General features: G+C 31.9%; 1 protein-coding gene across 11 annotated transcripts in view; it reads left to right on the plus strand.

Annotated features, from left to right (window-relative positions):
• rab3il1 (RAB3A interacting protein (rabin3)-like 1) overlaps window positions 1–13,649 on the plus strand; it is a 95,128-nt gene that overhangs the window by 3,045 nt on the left and 78,434 nt on the right. For 2 of the 11 annotated variants that reach the window (XM_087311560.1, XM_087311561.1), the window contains exon 1: window positions 1,162–1,380. The exons of 7 other annotated variants lie outside the window; for them this stretch is intronic. The gene's annotated coding sequence lies outside the window, so the exon portion shown is untranslated. Of the gene's footprint in view, window positions 1–1,161; window positions 1,381–13,649 lie in introns of those variants that run through there. 2 more of the 11 variants (XM_087311559.1, XM_087311562.1) reach the window with 1 other exon arrangement.

A 13,649-nucleotide genomic window follows, 5' to 3' on the forward strand; every position in this document is an offset into this window, starting at 1 on the left:
TCCGCATAAAATTGCATGACAAAACATAACATGAAATGACATAAAATTGCATGACATAAAACAGCAAAAAAATTGCATGACATGACGTAACATTACATGACATAAAACAGCATAATACATGACGTAACATAAAATGACATGACATAAAACAACATAAAATCACATGATATGACATAATATGACATTATACGGCATGAAATGACATGGCATGACATAAAATTACATAAAACAGCATAAAATTAAATGTCATGATAAAAAATAATTAAAGACAAACAGAAAAAAAATGTAAAATAAGAATAAATAAATAAATAAATAAATAAATAAATAAATAAGTGAAAATAAATACAATTTAAAAAGGAAAAAAATGAAAAAAGTTACAAAAAAATGAAAAAAAAAATTTAAATTAAATAGAAAATATAAAAAAATGAGCAAAAAAATAAGAAAAAATAGGAAATAGATAAATGTAAAATAAACAAACAAATAAAATAAAAAATAAGAAAAAAATAAAACAAAATGTAAAAATTGGAGAAAATAATAAAAGAAAAGAAAAAAAGAACAAAATAAAAATAGAAAATAAGAAAAAAAATAGCATAAAATAAATAATAAATAAAAGAAAAAAGAAAAAAATATTTTTAAAAGAAATAAAAGAAAAAGAAAAAAGAAAATAAAAAAATTCAAACGGGAAAAATTATAAATAAAAACAAACAAAAAAAATTAAGGAAAATAAATAAATAAAAAAAACTAAATAAGAAATGAAAGAAAGAAATTAAAAATAGTAAATAAATAACATGACATGACATTAAACAGCATAACATTACATGACAAGATGTACCACAACATGACAAGACATAAAAGTAGCATAAAATGAAAAGTCATGAATGATATGGCTTGACTTGACAAAACCATTGTTGGATAAAGCTGCTTTTCAAAAGTATATTACAATCTTAAACTTATCTTAAAATAAAAATGAAAAAATAGCATAACACATACTTTCACATAACTTTCCTTAAACAGTAACACATTTAGTACCTTAAGATTGTGAAATATTATTTGAAACAGTAACTTTACCCAACACTGCATAGCACACACACTATAGCAGAATAGCTGCACTGTCACGTGATTCCTGGATGCCTCCGCCGCGTCATGTGACCTGTGATTGACATCTGGACACTTTTCCTGCTCAATCTCAGAGGAAAAAAACGCTGCTAAAACTGTCCAAAACAAAACATCACGGATTTGTGACTCGGATCCGCGATTGTGGAGATTTATTTGATCACGAACACATTTCAGCCACAGAGCTCTGTCGGATCCAGGAAACTTCAGCGGGATTAATCGGTACTTTTGCTACTCTTTTATTTCGGGAAGTGGATCTGAAACGTTGTAAGTTTGTAACTTGTTTTGCATTGTCATGTTATTTTATTGTTGACGTCAGCAGGACGGAGCGGATGAGCGCGGGTCGCGGGGAGCTTTGTAGCCGGGCGCGGTGAGGGTCAGGGCGGGGAGCGCACACGGGAAATGCCGCCACTACCGCGGAGCGCAGAGTTACATAAACCAGCACAGAGCTGATTATAATCATATATCGACACAAAAGCCTTTATGAGCTCTGTCTCAGATTATATACAGGAGCCTTTGCAGTTATATTTTCTTATTAATTGTTAACTTATACAAGGGAATCTGTGTGTTTGGTCGGCTGACTGATTCGCCTTTTAAAGGGTCTTGTGGTTATAAGTTATGCAAATATTTCAATATAATATTCCAAGTTGTTTATAACTATATTAAATAACCAATGATATTTAGAGTTATTTATTGTTTTTTTGTGTAATTTTAATTTAATGACATATTGATTTATTATGGTGGCTTGAAAAGCCAACATACTGTTATCTCACGTAAACTTATTAGGCTGGCTTGAGAAACAAGCCAGACTACTGAAATCCTATTTAAACTTATTATTATGTTGGCTTGAGAAAGCCAACATACTGTAATGCTACTTAAACTTATTCTTATTATGTTGGCTTGAGAAAGCCAACATACTGTAATGCTACTTAAACTTATTATGTTGGCTTGAGAAAGCCAACATACTGTAATGCTACTTAAACTTATTCTTATTATTATTATTCCGGCTTCTGACCAAAAAAAAGCAATCGCTTCTCCTCCCAGGGCTTAGATGCTACAAGCCCCAAATTTGGTCAAAAGCTGTCTTTTACTCATGAGATGGTTGCTGTATGTCCTCATGCCGATAAGATTTGTAGTTTTTGAATTAAAAATTTTTTTATTAAAAAATTGTATCGAGTATTTGGGGCATATAAAAAAGTATACAATCCTCAAATTTGGCCAAAAGATGTGTTTTAAATTGCAGATAATTATCATATTTATTTGGTGTAGTTATAAATAACAGTTTTCCTATAAATATTTTTTTTATATTAAATTTGTAAAATTCAGACTCAAAGCGTGTCAGAGTGTCCACGAGATGGCGCCAGAAGACTATTTTTGAGCCCTTTGTAATTTAGTAATGGCCCTTTAAGAGGCGGGGATATCCGTGCTGACTCCTCTACTTGTGATAATGAAAATGAAAGCCATGCGAACATTCACGTATATTATACAATAAACATATTGAATATAAAATCATTCTAACTTTATTTTTCATCTGTATTTAACCCTCTAAAACAGCTATGTCCTTGCCACAAAACTAATAATCCATCTTCAAAACCTACAATTTCTTTCCATTCGGTGCGGTCGGACCTGAACGTCTTTATACCGTTGTAATCACGTGTAAATTCTAACAAAGACAATGTTTGCACTTTTTAAATCACATTTTATTTATTGTGCAAAAATAAAACATCCAAACAGCATCATAACCAATAAAAACACACAGCAAAGAAAATGTATTTTAAAATAGTGAATATATATATATATATATATATATATATATATATATATATATATATATATATATATATATATATATATATATATATATATATATATATATATACAAATATACAATGTATGAAGATTTTTTATATCCCCTTAATATGCTCTGCTGTTGCTGCATCAATTTCTCTCTGTAACATCTGGATTGCAATTTACACTGCAATGTTCACAATTTATTATTATGGGGGGAAAATCCAAACAGTATTATAATGTTTTAAAGCAAAAATGTTAAGAACAATTATTTACAAACAGTGAAAATAAAGTGTGTGTATATACATATATATACATACAGTTGAAGTCAGAATTATTAGCTCCCCTGTTTATTTTTTCCCTAATTTCTGTTTAATGGAGGGAAGATTGTTTCAGCACGTTTCTAAGCATAATAGTTTTAATAACTCATTTCTAATAACTTCTTTATTTTATCTTTGCCATGATGACAGTAAATAATATTTGACTTGATATTTTTCAAGACACTTCTATACAGCTTAAAGTGACATTTAAAGGCTTAACTAGGTTAATAAGGTGAACTAGGCAGGTTAGGGTAATTAGGCAAGTTATTGTATAACGATGGTTTGTTCTGTAGACTATCAAAAAAAATTGCTTAAAGGGGCAAATAATTGTGTCCCAAAAATAGTTTTTAAATAATTAATAACTGCTTTTATTCTAGCCGAAATAAAACAAATAAGACTTTTTCAAGAAGAAAAAATATTATCAGACATACAGTGAAAATTTCCTTGCTCTGTTAAACATAATTTGGGAAATATTTAAAAAAGGGAGAAAAAAAATCAAAAGGGGGTTAATAATTCTGACTTCAACTGTATATATGTATGTATATATATACATACATATATACATATATAACACATACACACATTTATGGTTAGGGTTATAAGGATTATTTCTTAATCCCCCTTTTATGTTGGCAAAAACATAAGTTTACTTCAGATATTTCTTTCAAAACAGAATATTCTGTACCGCAAAAAAGCCTTCTCCTCACTTGTGATAATGACAATGAAAGCCAAGCTTTTGGCCTATGATGTACCAAAAAAAAAATAAAATCACCCAGGTGATGACAACTAAATATTACGATTATAACATTGTGTTAGTGGCCAGTGGGGTGGAACAACGTCATTGGTCTGAATTAACCACGTGATGAAGACGTCCTATAATATTGTATTTAATGCGATTTTCTTCCTGTAAACTGTATATAACTATAACTATATATATAATGCTGCAAATTACTGTAAATTGACTGTGCTCTATATTAACTGCAAAAATTATAAGACTGATTAAATAAAAGACAAATTAACTAAATGCATGTGCTATTGTTTCATTAGTATTTTAATGTAATATTTTTCTTCATATGATATTTATTATAATGTAATTTTGTTCAGATTATAATATATACTATAAATACTAACTATACTATAGTGATCTGCATTAAACAACCTGAACAAATCAGTCCTCTCTCTCTCTCTCTCTCTCTCTCTCTCTCTCTCGATTTGATCAAAAATGTAAATGAGGCCTTCCGAATAACAGTCCAGTGGACCCTAGCAACAGCCTAGAAACCACTCAGAACACCCTAGCAACTACCTAGGAATGCCTTAGCAACATCTTAGCAACCGCCTAGCAACCACTTCTCAACCGCTGTGCTTCCTGCCAACTGCCTTTGAGTCCCCGGCGCAGTCACGTTGGCTTTCTCAAGCCAACATCAAAGTTTGTCTACGAACTTTAGGTTCTAGTTCTTATTATTATTATTATTCCGGCTTCTGACCAAAAAAAAGCAATCGCTTCTCCTCCCAGGGCTTAGATGCTACAAGCCCCAAATTTGGTCAAAAGCTGCCTACTGCTCATGAGATGGTTGCTGTATGTCCTCATCCTGATAAGATTTGTAGTTTTTGAATTAAAAATTTTTTAATTAAAAAATTGTATCGAGTATTTGGGGCATATAAAAAAGTATACAATCCTCAAATTTGGCCAAAAGATGTGTTTGAAATTACTGATAATTGTCATATTTATTTGGTGTAATTATAAATAACAGTTTTCCTATAAATATTTTTTTATATTAAATTAGTAAAATTCAGACTCAAAGCGTGTCAGAGTGTCCACGAGATGGCGCCAGAAGACTATTTTTGAGCCCTTTGTAATTTAGTACTGGCCCTTTAAGAGGCGGGGATATCCGGACTGACTGTTTTGAATCTACAGAAATTCGGGCTCATTTCAGACGTGCTTGTTACAACATTTGAAGCTGAAATTGCGACCATTTTGGTCGCATATGCGCCTGAAAATTAATCTATGCGACCTCATAACATATTTGGGCGCATTAGTGCAACTGCTGATAATGGTTGTAGTGCGACCTGTTTTGATTTTTTGTAAAAACGTGCTGAATCGCTCTTCCCTGCCGCTATATTGGTTCATATTAGCTGTCAATCACTCAAGGTATTCCGCTGTCAGATGACAGGGAAGGAGCTTTTATGACCACGGGAAATGCAAACGGCTGAAGAGTAAAAACTTAAAGCACACAGGTTTGCAAACCCCACCTAAAATTGAGGTGTAGATGAGAGAGATCGTGACACGTCATGTGGTGAATAATGATCCACCAGCTGAGATCACTGAAACCGCGGCTCATAACAAAGACCAGTATTGCGCCGATGGTTAGTGCAATAATCCTGCTCTGCCTGCTCATAAATTGGGTCGGCTGACTCGCCAGCTTTTCCACAAACACAGAAAAATGAAGATCATCTCAGACTGAACCTTTAAATTGACACAAACTGAAACCAAAACTTTTAAAGAGTGATAGAAGTGAGACTTTACTTTCTTTCTTTTGTCTATTCTTTTTTGAGGTGTATATTATTTTTTTATTTATTTACTGATGACTGCTTTGCAGCTTTCATCATTGAATTTAATTATTTATTATAATCTTTTGTTTGTTTTGTAGCAGAAATATTATTTATTAAATTGACATGCATATAAAAACAGCAGTACAAAATCAATATTTCTTACTGCAATGCTTCATTATTGTTTGATGCAAACTATACAATTATTTTATATAAAGTAACAGACATTTTATAGCAGATAACCTACATTCATGCACATTTAAGGCAGTATCATAATGAGAAATTGAATTTATTGTTACTATTATTGCCATTTTCATCATCACTAATATTCTATGGCCTAATTATTAGACATTCATTTTAGAATTATTGCACACAAATATCAATGTCTTCGCAGCATTAGTTAGATAGTTGTTTCTGGTTTTTGTCAGTCCTATTGATGTTGTTTTAAAATACAATAAATCCCTTAAAAAGCAATTTGCAGCGGTGCTCATTCATTTTTGGTGGGTGCTCCTAAATTTTTTCTGGTGCTCCTAAATTTATTTTGGTGCCCCTGAATATTTGAAGTTGGGAGCACCGGTGCTACCAAGTAAAAAAGTTAATTTCGAGCCCTGTATATATATATATATATATATATTCATACAGTTGATGTCAGAATTATTAGCTCCCCTGTTTATTTTTTCCCCAATTTCTGTTTAATGGAGGGAAGATTGTTTCAGCACATTTCTAAGCATAATAGTTTTAAAAACCTATTTCTAATTACTGATTTATTTTATCTTTGCCATGATGACATTAAATAATGTTTGACTTGATATTTTTCAAGACACTTCTATACAGCTGAAAGTGACATTTAAAGGCTTAACTAGGTTAATAAGGGTAACTAGGCAGGTTAGGGTAATTAGGCAAGTTATTTTATAACGATGGTTTGTTCTGTAGATTATCAAAAAAAAAATATCTTAAAGGGGATAATAATTGTGTCCCAAAAAGGGTTTTTAAATAATTAATAACTGCTTTTATTCTAGCCGAAATAAAACAAATAAGACTTTCTCAAGAAGAAAAATATTATCAGACATACTGTGAAAATTTCCTTGCTCTGTTAAACACCATTTGGGAAATATTTAAAAAAGGGAGAAAAAAATCAACTGGGGGTTAATAATTCTGACTTCAACAGTGTATATATATATATATATGTGTGTGTGTATATATATATATATATATATATATATATATATATATATATATATATATATATATATATATATATATATATATATATATATATATATATATATATATATACATACACACACACACATTTATGGTTAGGGTTATAAGGATTATTTTTTATCCCCCTTTTATGTTGGCAAAAACATAAGTTTACTTCAGATATTTCTTTCAAAACAGAATATTCTGTACCGCAAAAGAGCCTTCTCCTCACTTGTGATAATGACAATGAAAGCCAAGCTTTTGGCCTATGCTGTACCAAAAAAAAAATAAAATCACCCAGGTGATGACAATTAAATATTACGATTATAACATTGTGTTAGTGGCCAGTGGGGTGGAACAACGTCATTGGTCAGAATTAACCATGTGATGAAGACGACCTAATATTGTATTTAATGCGATTTTCTTCCTGTAAACTGTATATAACTATATAACTATAACTATATATATAATGCTGCAAATTACTGTAAATTGACTGTACTCTATATTAACTGCAAAAATTATAAGACTGATTAAATAAAAGACAAATTAACTAAATGCATGTGCTATTGTTTCATTAGTATTTTAATGTAATATTTTTCTTCATATGATATTTATTATAATGTAATTTTGTTCAGATTATAATATATACTATAAATACTAACTATACTATAGTGATCTGCATTAAACAACCTGAACAAATCAGTCCTCTCTCTCTCTCTCTCTCTCGATTTGATCAAAAATGTAAATGAGGCCTTCCGATTAACAGTCCAGTGGACCCTAGCAACAGCCTAGAAACCACTCAGAACACCCTAGCAACTACCTAGGAATGCCTTAGCTACACCTTAGCAACCGCCTAGCAACCACTTATCAACCGCTGTGCTTCCTGCCAACTGCCTTTGAGTCCCCGGCGCAGTCACGTTGGCTTTCTCAAGCCAACATCAAAGTTCGTCAACGAACTTTAGGTTCTAGTTTTTTTTATTATGTTGGCTTGAGAAAGCCAACATACTGTAATGCTACTTAAACTTATTCTTATTATTATTATTATTATTATTATTATTCCGGCTTCTGACCAAAAAAAAGCAATCGCTTCTCCTCCCAGGGCTTACATGCTACAAGCCCCAAATTTGGTCAAAAGCTGTCTATTGCCCATGAGATGGTTGCTGTATGTCCTCATGCCGATAAGATTTGTAGTTTTTGAATTAAAAATTTTTTTAATTAAAAAATTGTAAATATTACAATCGAGTATTTGGGGCATATAAAAAAAGTATACAATCCTCAAATTTGGCCAAAAGATGTGCTTTAAATTGAAGATAATTATCATATTTATTTGGTGTAATTATAAATAACAGTTTTCCTATAAATATTTTTTTTATATTAAATTTGTTAATTTCAAACCTAAAGCTTGTCAGAGTGTCCACGGGATGGCGCCAGAGAACCATTTTTGAGCCCTTTGTAATTTAGTAATGGCCCTTTAAGAGGCGGAGATATCCGGGCTGACTGTTTTTGCTCTACAGAAAGTTCGGCTCATTTCAGACGTGCTTGTTACAACATTTGAAGCTGTTTACATTAAAATTTCTCAGCGAAAATACACAAATACAAGTCATACAACACTATTTAGTGTTCCTTTAAGAGGCAGAGAAATCTGTGGTCAAAATCGAGGTAAGATTGAACTTAATTCTGGTCATCAGTCATTCATATTATGCTTGCGGTGAACTCCATAAAGCCTAATAAAACTGATCTGGATGCAGAATCATCCGCGTCGGAATCGACCCGCATGCATTTCTGTCTGCTACCCTGTGAGTTTTAAAATGCATGCCTCTGATGCTGGCAGAAACATAACTTTACTTCAGATATTTCTTTCAAAACAGAATATTCTGTGCCGTGAAAAGCCTTCTCCTCTACTTGTGATAATGAAAATGAAAGCCAGGCGAACATTCACGTATATTATACAATAAACATATTTAATATAAAATCCTTCTAACTTTATTTTTAATCTGTATTTTAACCCTCTAAAACAGCTATGTCCTTGCCACAAAACTAATAATCCATCTTCAAAACCTACAATTTCTTTCCATTCGGTCCGGTCGGACCTGAACGTCTTTATACCGTTGTAATCACGTGTAAATTCTAACAAAGACAATGTTTGCACTTTTTAAATCACATTTTATTTATTGTGCAAAAATAAAACATCCAAACAGCATCATAACCAATAAAAACACACAGCAAAGAAAATGTATTTTAAAATAGTGAATATATATACATACAATGTATGAAGATTTTTTATATCCCCTTAATATGCTCTGCTGTTGCTGCATCAATTTCTCTCTGTAACATCTGGATTGCAATTTACACTGCAATGTTCACAATTTATTATTATGGGGGGAAAATCCAAACATTATTTTAATGTTTTAAAGCAAAAATGTTAAGAACAATTATTTACAAACAGGTAAAATAAAGTGTGTGTATATACATATATATACATACTGTTGAAGTCAGACTTTTTAGCTCCCCTGTTTATTTTTTCCCCAATTTCTGTTTAATGGAGGGAAGATTGTTTCAGCACATTTCTAAGCATAATAGTTTTAATAACTCATTTCTAATAACTTCTTTATTTTATCTTTGCCATGATGACAGTAAATAATATTTGACTTGATATTTTTCAAGACACTTCTATACAGCTTAAAGTGACATTTAAAGCCTTAACTAGGTTAATAAGGTGAACTAGGCAGGTTAGGGTAATTAGGCAAGTTATTGTATAACGATGGTTTGTTCTGTAGACTATCAAAAAAAAATTGCTTAAAGGGGCAAATAATTGTGTCCCAAAAATAGTTTTTAAATAATTAATAACTGCTTTTATTCTAGCCCAGTGGTTCTCAAACTTTTTTCACCAAGTACCACCTTAGAAAAAAATCGTCTCTCCAAGTACCACCTTACGACGCTATTTTTTAACCAGTATTAAAAAATAGCGTCGTAAGCCTAATTAAGCAGCTACAGGTGTGCACAGTTTTAAAACGATGCAGATTACTTCCTATTAGTAAGAATATGTATTATTGTCAGTCACTTTAAACATTTGAAATAGTCTGAACATTAACTGTGCTTGCAGATAAAAAAAAAAAAGTTTTAGTTAAAATGTGCTTTTAAAAGTTCATTAAAAAATGGCGCTGTTCTTAAAAAGTAAAAAAGAAAACTGCTGTACTTAAATCTAAAGTATTCATAGTAGCCTATTCGTCAAAAGCTGGAAATGCTGCTTGGACCTTATAAATATAGGCTATATGTCATATTCATACACTTTCAGACAAATCTTGAAATACATGTTAAATGTACATGACAGGGTTCATACAGGCACAGCCTAATGAAAATCAATTCCAGCACCTATTTTTTTTTCAAGACTGACATGCTATGTATTGAAGACCTGAAATGTATTCTCAGCAACCCATAAAACATTGCATAAGAATAGATACAAATAAAAACCATTAATAATAATACTTATTAATCATATATTAATAATATAATAAACCTGCACTAAGTGCTTGTGAAATCTTTTTTGTACTCAAGTAAAAATACTATTACACTGCTAAAATAACAAAAAATTTAGTAAATAATACTAATATTAGGTATACGAATTACTCTTTTTAAAAAGTACTAGTTGGTTACTTTTGAAAAAAAACAGATTTTCATTATGAAATCACTTTTTTTAAGTGTAAACCTGATTTAATGGTTTGATTGCTTACATCCCAAAGCTAGATGTATAATTTGCACTAACAAAGGAAGTATAGTCAATTTTTCCTTTCATGACAATTAATCTTTTTCAATAGCACTGGTAAAACTACCAAATAATCTTTAAGGCCATAGAGACACTTTTTGCCCATTTTTAAAAATATATATTTTTAAGCTTTGAAAGGTTAAATTAAAGTATATGGTAAAAAGATTTAAATTTAGCCTTTTATTTACATATTTTACACTATTTTCTTTACAATATGGCAAATTTGTTTCTTAAATAGCTGTACATCACATGTAGATTTTATTTTACACTTGATCTTGATCTAAAATAGAAACGTAAAAAAATACAAGTACACTGTTAGTAAAAAAAAATAAAACAAATGAATTCATTTTACTTGAGGTATTTGAAATATGACGACACTACATTTATCAAAGCAGTGCTTTAAGAGCCTTATTGTAAATTGTGATAAATAAACAATAAGTAGGCTAACAATGGATTGCTTTGACCTGTAATGCTTTAGGACAGATCAGAATACAGCTAAATGTATAAATCACACAAATACCTCACCCAGAAACATTTCCAGCATAATTATTTTGTCGTAAAGAAATAAAAAATGTTCCACCTTTGCTAAAAGTAAGTTTCACTTCACAACACAGCCAAATAAGAAGACCATTAGCATTGTCATCGATCATGTATCAATCTATTTCTAAATATTTGATAACTTTGAATACTTTTGACTAAATTTAGTTAAGGAGCAAAGATAAATAATGTCTAATTTAATAGTGGAAAGATCGCGATTGTATTCTATCTGAGCACACACGCGATCATGAGAGCACTTGCAGTTCATTTGAAAAAAGCCTATTTAAGAGCTCGCATATCTGTTTTAGCGATTTGCACACATGAATGCGCTCTCGTGTTAAAATAAAGCACTCGCCGCATTTGCAGAAATGAGTAATTGCGCAATACCTTCATTCCCGCGCCGCCATTCAGACTGTATTTAGTGGAGTGACAGGTCAGAGGCGAGTCACTGGCTGTCGAGCGAAACGTGTATGAAGATCATCAAATAGGCAGGAAATATGTCCGCGGTTTAATTACTCTGCTAGACATCTCTATAGTGAAAACATCCGAGAAGCATTATTCCAACAAAACATTTGTTTTTAAGTTGTTTTTTCTGTCTCTGCAACACAGAAAGCCTTTGTCCCGCCCTTACGTTTCACGCAACTAGACAAGGTCGACTGTGATTGGCCACTTTTCATGTCAGTCAAATCACGCTTCAGAATCAATTCGGAAACTGATTTTCAGCAGCTTATGACACAATGCACTAAAATAAACACTCCAAGCACATCGCTGTGATCGTACGCTTCACAAAACAGCCAATGCCGATCACATCAATGTTATATTACGCATTAAAGGATTAAAAGTGTTAATTGCTTCTTTCATTATTCAGCGATTCCTCCGCGTACCACTAGGAGGAAGCCCGCGTACCACTAGTGGTACGCGTACCACAGTTTGAGAACCACTATTCTAGCCGAAATAAAACAAATAAGACTTTCTCTAGAAGAAAAATATTATCAGACATACAGTGAAAATTTCCTTGCTCTGTTAAACATAATTTGGGAAATATTTAAAAAAGGGAAAAAAAAAATCAAAAGGGGGTTAATAATTCTGACTTCAACTGTATATATGTATGTATATATATACATACATATATACATATATAACACATACACACATTTATGGTTAGGGTTATAAGGATTATTTCTTAATCCCCCTTTTATGTTGGCAAAAACATAAGTTTACTTCAGATATTTCTTTCAAAACAATATTCTGTGCCGCAAAAGAGCCTTCTCCTCACTTGTGATAATGACAATGAAGCTTTTGGCCTATGCTGTACCAAAAAATAAATAAAATCACCCAGGTGATGACAACTAAATATTACGATTATAACATTGTGTTAGTGGCCAGTGGGGTGAAACAACGTCATTGGTCTGAATTAACCACGTGATGAAGACGGCCTAATATTGTATTTAATGCGATTTTCTTCCTGTAAACTGTATATAACTATATAACTATAACTATATATATATAATGCTGCAAATTACTGTAAATTGACTGTACTCTTTATTAACTGCAAAACTGATAAGACTGATTAAATAAAAGACAAATTAACTAAATGCATGTGCTATTGTTTCATTAGTATTTTAATGTAATATTTTTCTTCATATGATATTTATTATAATGTAATTTTGTTCAGATTATAATATATACTATAAATACTAACTATACTATAGTGATCTGCATTAAACAACCTGAACAAATCAGTCCTCTCTCTCTCTCTCTCGATTTGATCAAAAATGTAAATGAGGCCTTCCGATTAACAGTCCAGTGGACCCTAGCAACAACCTAGAAACCACTCAGAACACCCTAGCAACTACCTAGGAATGCCTTAGCTACACCTTAGCAACCGCCTAGCAACCACTTATCAACCGCTGTGCTTCCTGCCAACTGCCTTTGAGTCCCCGGCGCAGTCACGTTGGCTTTCTCAAGCCAACATCAAAGTTCGTCAACGAACTTTAGGTTCTAGTTAGGCTGGCTTGTGTAGCAAGCCAGACTACTGTTATCCTATTAAACTTATTATTATTTTTATTAATATTATTATTCTTCTTCTGAGACTAAAAATTAAACTCTATCTCGTCCTAGACCTTTCAAGCTATGACCATCAAACTCGGGTCAGACCTCCGAACTATTCTGACTCGAGTTGCTATATCCTTTCCGACTGATCCGACTTTCGGTTTCCCGAAAAACGTCCCGGGACCGTCGGAAAAATCCCATAGACGTAACATTGGATCAAACTTTGTGACCTCATAACTCCGCATCAGAATGTCACACAGACTTCTAACTGGGCTCATTTAACTCAGACTATCAAACTGCCAATGACTGACCACATTTAAACTTTC

The sequence above is a fragment of the Danio rerio genome, chromosome 25 (assembly GCF_052040795.2).
Source record: "Danio rerio strain M-AB ecotype USA chromosome 25, GRCz13ab, whole genome shotgun sequence".
In the NCBI taxonomy this organism is placed as follows: Eukaryota; Metazoa; Chordata; class Actinopteri; order Cypriniformes; family Danionidae; genus Danio; species Danio rerio.